Below are 9,680 nucleotides of genomic sequence, written 5' to 3' on the forward strand. Positions count from 1 at the left end.
CACGCAGGGCTCCGTGGCTGCAGGGCTCCGGGGCCTGCAGGGTTCCAGGGCCTGCAGGGCTCCGGGGCCTGCAGGGCTCGGGGGGGACTCGTAGACCCCACGCTGGGCCTCAGGCATGGGAGGCCCGGCGGAGCTCCCGGGGCCCGGACGCCCGGGGGACCCATGGAGCCCGTCCTGGGCACTTTGCCTCGCCGCGGGCCGGAGGAGGGAGCACCGGATGCCCCGGGGAAGTGTCGTCCGGGCTTGGCCCATCTGGTCCCCGCCTGAGAACCGGCAGCCCCGGAGGGGTGTTCCGGCATACCCTGCCCCTACTAATCCGGAGCAAGGCTACCCCCCTTTCTTGTAACCCGCGCGCTCCGAGTGACGAGGGGACCCTAGGCGCGGATGCGCCCGACCTCCTGGAGCCCTGACTGGGATCCGGGAGTCAAATGAGCCCTCATCGGGACTTCCAGGCTGGCCCGGCCATCTGGTCGCCCCATTGGAAAGCATTTCGCGCGACCAGATGGCCGAGGGGAAAGGAGCGACCAGATGGCCGGGACTGAAAGGACTCTGTAGTGGACTGGCCCCACGGATACTACAGACTCCCATCTGTCCAACCCCGAGCCTTCGCGCTAGGGTTCCCGCCTGCCCACGCAGGGCTCCGGGGCTGCAGGGCTCCGGGGCAGCAGGGCCTGCAGGGCTGCGGGCCCTGCAGGGCTGCGGGCCTGCAGGGATGCGGGCCCTGCAGGGCTGCGGGTCTGCAGGGCTTTGGAGCTGCAGGGCTTTGGGGCTGCAGGGCTCGGGGGGGGGGGGATTTGTAGACCCCCATGCTGGGCCTCAGGCATGGGAGGCCCAGCGGAGCTCCCGGGGCCCGGACGCCCGGGGGACCCATGGAGCCCGTCCCGGGCACTTTACCTTGCCGCGGGCTGGAGGAGGGAGCACCGCACGCCCCGGGGAAGTTTCGTCCGGGCTTGGCCCATCTGGTCCCCGCCTGAGAACTGCCATACCCTGCCCCTAGTAATCCGGAGGAAGGCTACCCCCCTTTCTGGTAAACCGTGAGCACTGAGTGAGGGGGGGGACCCTAGGCCTTGGCGCACCTGACTTCTTGGAGCCCTTCCTGGGATCGGGAAGCCGAATGAGCCCCCATCGGGACTTCCAGGGCAGCCCGGCCATCTGGTCACCCCATTGGAAAGCATTGCGTGTGACCAGAAGGCTGAGGGAAAGGTGCGACCAGATGGCCGGGACCGAAAGGACTCCCATCTGCCCGTGCCGAGTCATAGCGGTAGGGCTCCCACCTGCCCTTGCAGGGCTCTGGAGCTCTGCACCAGGGACCCTTGTCCCGGGCAGATGTACACTTGGCAGGCCGCAGGAGGCGAGCTCCCAGGCCCTGACCAAAACTCAGGAGGCCCAGGGCCGATCTCTGCTTCTCAACGCAGCCAGCCCGGGGAGATCGGGGAGCCTGCCCAAGCACGAGGGACCCCAGTCCCGGGCACACGGTCCATCAGGTTGTGCGCTCGTTTTCCACAATTGTTTTCAGAATAGTGCGTAGTTGCGCTAGGCAAAGTCCACCCAGCCCTACTCAGGATGTGCTCTCGTTTTCCACAATTTTTTTCAAAATTCTGCGTAGTGGCGCTACGCAAAGTCCGCCCAGCCCTACATGTAGTGCCATCTCCGTGCATCCAACCTTGACCTGGCCACCATTCTTCAGATCCACCGTACTCCAGCATGCAGGACATCGTTCTCCCACCTGGGAACACATGCCTGGGACTCCCTCCCCGGGAACCTCCAAATGAGGCATGACCTCTACGCCTTAAGGATACTCTTCCAAATAGGTCTGTCGGCACAGTATTGCATGCACCCCCTCAGCAGCTTGAGGCCATCACAGGTGAGTATTGTGCTCCATGTCTGCATTGAATGATACATTGTGACCCATGTGTGTCCTGTACCAGACTCTGATCCCAGGGTATGGATGTGTGGAGTTAGTTCAACACTTAGGCATAGTTTGACATTTACACACACATATGTTGGGGAATAATGCCAAATGACAGCAACATCTCATGACAAAATAAAGTATTAATTTTTGGTGGGGTAAGTCTTTTGGTAGATGAAGTAAGGTGCTCTACCGGGTGCATAGAATCCAAAGTTCACAGGGGGAGATGGCATCCTTGTCAGTTGGAGCCATCAGAGTCCAGACCACAGTGTTGGTCATCATTGGACAGACTGACCAGCAAGTCCATTTGGCAGAGAATGTCATTGGGTGAGGTGGTGCTGTTGCGCCAGAGGGCCAGGTGCCAGGCCAGGTGACCTGGGAGATGTGGATGGTCCACTGACTATCACGGTCTTTTCCGTGGACGACCCACCTTCCTCCGGGGACCCTCAGATGCAGGTCTTGACGATGTCTGTGATGCTCCGTCGGACGAATCCTCCTCCTCCTCCTCCCTCCCTGTGGCTGGTGCTGGTCTTCGCCTGGTGGCACAGGGAGGGTTGCCCATGTTGGCGGCGATCCGACGGAGTGAACGGCTCATGTCCGTTTGCACCGCCAGGAGCTCAGCCAGTCTTGCCTCCATCCGTCCTTGGTGTTGTTGTTGAATGGCATGTTGCTCGGCCTGCAGGTTCTTCATCTCGTCGAGGGTCCCCTTCATCTCTGTGAGGCTCGCCACTACCTGGCTGATGCCCCTGGTGTCACGCCGGTATGTGTCCAGGATGTGGCGTATGTGTGACATACCGGTTCCCTCAGCTGCCTGGTCAGGTTCTCGCCTCCGCCTGCCTCCACTCCCACCACCCCTGCCCACACGAGCCTGGCCTGCCGTTGTGGGAACATCGGGTCTACGGGACCCCTGAGGGATGGCATTAGCTGGGTTGTCTGCCTCCTCCTGGGTGCCCGGAGAACCTTGTCCCTCCTGGTCAGACTGGCTGTGTTGTTCAGTGCGAGCAGGGCTCCTCGGTGTCTCCTGGGATGTGGCAGGAATGGGGGTGGGGGTTGGCACAGATGTACCTGACGCAGGTGCTGCAGGGGCTTGGGCACCCGAGGGGCCAGGTTGGTCGGGGTCATCCACGGAGTGGTGGGAGTCGTCGCTGCCGGTGGGATCATCTTCACGCTGAGCCTGGGACTGTGATTGTTCCCCCCCATTGTTGGGGGGAGGTCGATGACGTTGCCCTGTGTGTGAGAGAAAGACAATGTTAATGCTGTTTCATGCCACATCCATGTTTCATACATATTCAAGTTGTCACAGTTCCCCCAGGTAGTTGGTTGGGCCTAGCATTCGTCCCAATGTACACTTGTGTATGGGTATGTTGCGGGGGACAGATTGATATGTTCTCCTGAGTGTTTGACCAGTAGATTTTGGGCTAGGATGCTTATTTGGCTATGGATTGGTCTTGTAGTGTCACATGTCCATTGTGGGAGTGGGTAGATCCGTTGCCTGCCCCGGGGGTGTGTGCTTGTGTGAGGGGGGGGTGTGACCGGGCCTGCTGTTGTGTGTAGTGTGATTTGTCATTGGGTCTCCCAGGTGATGTGTCTGTCCCCTCATGGTGCATGCTGGCATGACAGTGAGTGTGAGTTCCTGTGCTAGATATCTGAGCTTGTGGAGTTGGTGTTTGAGTGTACAGTGGTCACAGGAGGGCCTTGTTCTGCATACAGGAGGGCCTTGTGCTGCATACAGCAGGGCCAAGTGTCAGCTACCTTGTCAGTACTTTGCCAGTCCCTGTGCATTGGGCATGGTTCATGGGTATGCACCTAGGCCATCTGGGCTGAGGGCATTGGTGTCTGCTTCGGAGTTGCACAATGTCTTGTGTGAGCCCCACCCTCCCAGCATCCCAGACATCCAGTCTTGGCTTTGTGGTTGGTGTGGCCTGGGACATGGCATTGCCTTTATTTGTGAATGGGGCATGGAGACGTTAGTGGCATGAGCGTGGTTTTTGAGTGTGGTTGTGTGCGGTGTGGGCTTGGGGGAAGTTGCGTGCATTTGGTGTGTTTGTGGTGTGGATGGCATTCCCCCATGTTACGCGAGTTGTTTGTGTACTCACCAGGCTCTGCGACTCCTTCGACTCCGTGTACTCCCACCGGCGGAAGCATGGCCATCACCTTCTCCTCCCAGGGATGGTAATGTACGGGTCTGCGGGGCAGCCCACCTCCAGTGATGTTACTCTGGGCGTATTCCTCGTTCATTTTCCTCTTGACTGCCCTGCGCAGATCGTACCACCTGGCTTGGCATTCATGCCTGGTCCTTCGGATGGGCGCAACAGCATTCACCTTATCGACAATCCTCTGCCACAGGCTTGTTTTTTGGGCTATGCTGGTCTGTCTGACCAATGTTCCAAACAGCTGTGGCTTGACTCTGATGACTTCGTTGACGAGGAGGTCCAGCTCCGCCCTTGTGAACTTTGGATTCTTGTCTGTGGGCATGGTGTGGGGTGTGGGTGTGGATGGTTGTGGGTGTGTGTGTGAATGTGACGGTGTGTGTGTGAATGTGAAGAGGGGGTGTTTGTGAATGAGGTTGCGTGAAGGTGTGTACGTTAAGGTGTAGTTAAGGTGTAAGTAAGGTGCAGTTGTTTGTCTGTGGGGTCTGTCAGCAGTGGGTCTGTTGCAAAGGCTCATGGGTTGTGTGTGTGGACCCTTTTTATTGGTCCATTTGTGGGTGTGGCTGGGTTTGAATTTGTGGTGGGTGTGTTATAAGAGGTGGTTGTGATTTAGGGCCTATGTTTGTCCGGTTTGGAAGTGCCAGGTCAGTCATAGAGATGTATTTTGTCATGTTGACGTGTTTTGTGGTGTTGTGCGAGTCGAATTGACCCTCCTTGTGCTGTTTTACAGTGTCCTGGTTCTGTACGAGTATTTTTCGCGTAGGTAAGGTTCGTACATACGCGATGCTGGGTGAGGGTGCTGTGGTTCGGTGTTGGGGGACGGTGCGTACAGGTACGGGGCTGTGCTATGGTGTTGGGGTACGGTGCGTACAGGTACGGGGCTGGGAGATGGGCCTGGGGTGCAGCGCGTACAGGTGGGGGGCTGGGGTACGGTCCTGGGGTACGGGACGTACAGGTGCGGGGCTGGGAGACGGGCCTGGGGTGCGGCGCGTACAGGTGCGGGGCTGTGCTACGGTGTTGGGGTACGGTGCGTACTGGTGCGGGGATGTGCTACGGTGTTGGGTTGCGGTGCGTACAGGTGCAGGTATGTGCTAGGGTGTTGGGGTATGGTGCGTACAGGTGCGGGGCTGTGCTAGGGTGTTGGGGTACGGTGCATACAGGTACAGGGCTAGGCTACGGTGTTGGGGTACGGTGCGTACAGGTATGGGGCTGGGCTACGGTGTTGGGGTATGGTGCGTACAGGTACGGGGCTGGGTTACGGTGTTGGGGTACGGTGCGTACAGGTACGGGGCTGGGCTACGGTGTTGGGGTACGGTGCGTACAGGTACGGGGCTGGGAAACAGGCCTGGGGTGCAGCGCGTACAGGTGGGGGGCTGGGGTACGGTCCTGGGGTACGGGACGTACAGGTGCGGGGCTGGGAGATGGGCCTGGGGTGTGGCGCGTACAGGTGGGGGGCTGTGCTACGGTGTTGGAGTACAGTGCGTACTGGTGCGGGGATGTGCTACGGTGTTGGGGTACGGTGCGTACAGGTGCGGGTATGTGCTAGGGTGTTGGGGTACGGTGCGTACAGGTGCGGGGCTGTGCTAGGGTGTTGGGGTACGGTGCGTACAGGTGCGGGGCTGTGCTAGGGTGTTGGGGTACGGTGCGTACAGGTACACGGCTGGGCTACGGTGTTGGGGTACGGTGCGTACAGGTACGGGGCTGGGCTACGGTGTTGGGGTACGGTGCGTACAGGTACTGGGCTGGGCTACGGTGTTGGGGTACGGTGCGTACAGGTACGGGGCTGGGCTACGGTGTTGGGGTACGGTGCGTACAGGTACGGGGCTGGGAGACGGGCCTGGGGTGCGGCGCGTACAGGTGGGGGGCTGGGGTACGGTCCTGGGGTACGGGGCGTACAGGTGCGGGGCTGGGAGACTGGCCTGGGGTGCGGCGCGTACAGGTGGGGGGCTGGGGTACAGTCCTGGGGTACGGGGTATACAGGTGCAGGGCTGGGAGACGGGCCTTGGGTGCGGCGCGTACAGGTGCGGGGCTGTGCTACGGTGTTGGGGTACGGTGCGGAGGGGGGTACGGTGCTGACCTACGGGGGTACGGTGCTGACATGTGCGGGGTGAGGGGGGCTGTACGACTTGTATCCGGGCACAAGTTTACCCGTGTACATTTGTGCTACTGCTTTCGCTCCGTACGGGGCCTTTTACATGCGGTTGTGTATTCGGACGGGCAGTACAGATCGTACTTGCGCGCTCGGACTTCTGTTTTACGATTTGCACGTAAAAATGTCCGGCTCCCTCTCGGACCATTTTCCCGACGTAATTCGTATGTATTTTTCACGTACGAATCGTACTTCGCAGTTTGTACGGTACTTGTTAGATTCGTACGTGAAAATATACGGATACGAGTCGTACGCAAATTTTTTTACCCGGATCGGAATCGGCACCTTAATTTACTTCCCACCCAATTCCCCTATAAACCCACAACCCACTCCCAATAATAAAAAATACAATTAACATTATTATCAATTAATCAATTAATAAAAATAATTTTGCAATTAATACAAATTTATTAGCAATTCATACAAATTATTTACCCGTTAATACAAATGAATTACCAATTAATAATTAATTATCAATTCATTATCAATACACATAAATAAAAAAATAATTATTTACTTTATTACAATTAAATTACTTCCCACCCAATTCCCCTACAAACCCACAACCCGCTCCTAATAATAAAAAATACAACATAATTATCAATTACTCAAATATAAATTAATTACCAATTAATAAAAGTTAATTACCAATTAATTATCAATCAATTAATTATCAAAACATAAATATAATTAATATTTAATTAACCATAATTAAATTACTTCCCACCCTATTCCCCTATAAACCCACAACCCGCTACGGAATTAAATTACGCAAAAATTAAATTACATAACATTCATTAGTTTAAATAAATTAAACACATTACAAAAATAATACAAAAATACATAATTTTAAACACATATACTACCATACATAACACAAAATTTTTTTTCGATATTATAGATATCTATATTTTTAAATTCGATATTATGGTAATCTATATTTTAAAATTCGATATTATGGAAATCTATATTTTTAAATTCTATATTATGGAAACCGATAATTCGTACCCCAATTTAGATATTTTGACCTATCTATATTTTGATAATTCGATATTCTGTCCACTCTATATTTTGAATTCGATATTCTGGGCAGTCGATATTTCTGAATCGATATTTAGGGTGTTCACCGATTCGACCCAGATCTGTGACTGTGGATGAGTGTCTGAAAAGTTTCAGCGCTCCGACCATCATCTCCTTGTGTTTGCTTCGTCATTGTAATGTATGGCATATATTCGATTTTCTCCCACCCTTGTATTTGAACTCATGTAAAGATGGAAATCAAATGAAAAGAAGTGGAGGTGGCACCAGGTATGAAGTCACAGTCACGTGAGAACGGATAAGTTCACTGTGGTACTTTATTCTCCTTCATGTAACATGTAAAAACAGCCAACGCGTTTCGTTCCGTTTAGAGGAACTTCATCAGGGCTGTAACCAATACAGAACAAACATATAAATAACGACATAAATATAAACATGAACATTTGATAATACTAAACATTCAAAATTATATCCCACATGGCACTAAACAGATAAAAAACACCATGTATTATGGACATAAACATATCTAATATCACATAATACATGTAGACATAACTCATAAAACACACAACTGATAATATCAATTCACAATTAAAAAGAGAAATAAGTTATAAAGAGCATACTATTTACAATCATATACGGTCATTTTGACATGTTCAAAGATGGCGGCCAACGTGTCTTCAAACTCCCAGTAGCCTCTTACCCACCCTCTGACGTCACACGCCATCCAATTTAGTCCCCGAAACCCCCGTTGACTACTCTACCGACGTCACACGTGATATAGTACGCGGTGTTACGCAATCTGTATATATACCGGTTTGGGACACATCTCCGGTTGCTTCCTCCTTGGATTGTGGGTGCCTAATCTGTGATCGTGAGGCGTCAATCGTAACGCCGCCAACATGTAAGTGAATCCTCGTTAGTGGCTTCTATGCCTCTCTGGTTACAATCTTAACTATCATATTATTGTATTCCCTAATCTCATTAACCTGCTTGGGGAGTTTCTATGGATATCTTGCATGATCGGTATATTTCGTTGACCTTTGTGTTACTGAATTACTTTTATATATTAATTTGAAAGTTCTCAATACGCTTTAATATGGAGGTTTTAACAAAGATTTATATCCCCTTATATACTTGTACGTTGTATACTATCTCTATACAATGTCTATTTATTCGGCAGTTTCTATCGTTGTATTAATACTGATGAGAAATCCTTTCTGACTGTTTTGGTCCGTGGCACCTTTGTTTCTATTGGTCTATTAGATTGAAAGCACGTCTGATATCGGTTAACATTACCGATTTGTGAGCTTAACTTTAGGCATGTTAAATTGTGTTTTTTTAACCAAGATTGACAGTAATTTTGTGTAAAAATCTTTTTACTTACTCGTACTTGAGTCAATACCGACATTTATCGTGTTTGCAATTATAGGGGTTGGCGACAATTCTAGGCCAGGAACCCCCGTTGTTTTGAAATATATTGGGTTTCCAATATATGGAGTCTTGTCTGTGCTTCCTCGTTTTTAATAATAATTGTTAATCTTCATAAACCCACTTGGCCTTAATATGATGGGCATTATTAATTTTTATTTTAGATTAGACTTCATCAACTTTTGATGCTCACTGTTTTGGATAACTTACAGAGAAGCTTTCGAATATAAGGGCGCTTTCGGAATTACACTTCTGGTGAGATTTGTTTAATACATATATGCCTCTTGTTGTACTAAACTAACTAGGAAATGACATACTATTTCTTGTTTTTTTTCATTTTCACGTGAAACTATGTACTGTATATACTCAGTGCATATATGTTAACAATATGTGATACTATTTTCGTGGTCAAATTCCAGCTTTTTACCACTATTCACTTTTATTTTAGATTGACCTATTCTATTCCTGATTGTTACTCTCCTCGGGGATTTATGAAAAAAAAAACTTACATAGAGCGCTTATTTTCGGAATTACTTTCTGGTGAGATTTGAACCCATATATATTCATACTATTCAATTCATAGATACATGTTGTTTTGAGAAATTATATAGTAGTCTATCTTCCCTTATGGGGATGCATGTATCGTATTTGGGGAATGTTCATTGTACTCATGCTAATAGCAATTGATACTTTTTTTTGGACAGATGTTTGTTCTTTTTTTGTTTCTTTTTCTCTTCTTCTTTTTTTTTCTCCCGTCACCATTTTTTCCTGAAATTCATAAGATACAAATGACCGTATATGATTGTAAATAGTATGCTCTTTATAACTTATTTCTCTTTTTAATTGTGAATTGATATTATCAGTTGTGTGTTTTATGAGTTATGTCTACATGTATTATGTGATATTAGATATGTTTATGTCCATAATACATGGTGTTTTTTATCTGTTTAGTGCCATGTGGGATATAATTTTGAATGTTTAGTATTATCAAATGTTCATGTTT

The sequence above is a fragment of the Triturus cristatus genome, chromosome 1_1 (genome assembly GCF_964204655.1).
Source record: "Triturus cristatus chromosome 1_1, aTriCri1.1, whole genome shotgun sequence".
Taxonomy (NCBI): Eukaryota; Metazoa; Chordata; class Amphibia; order Caudata; family Salamandridae; genus Triturus; species Triturus cristatus.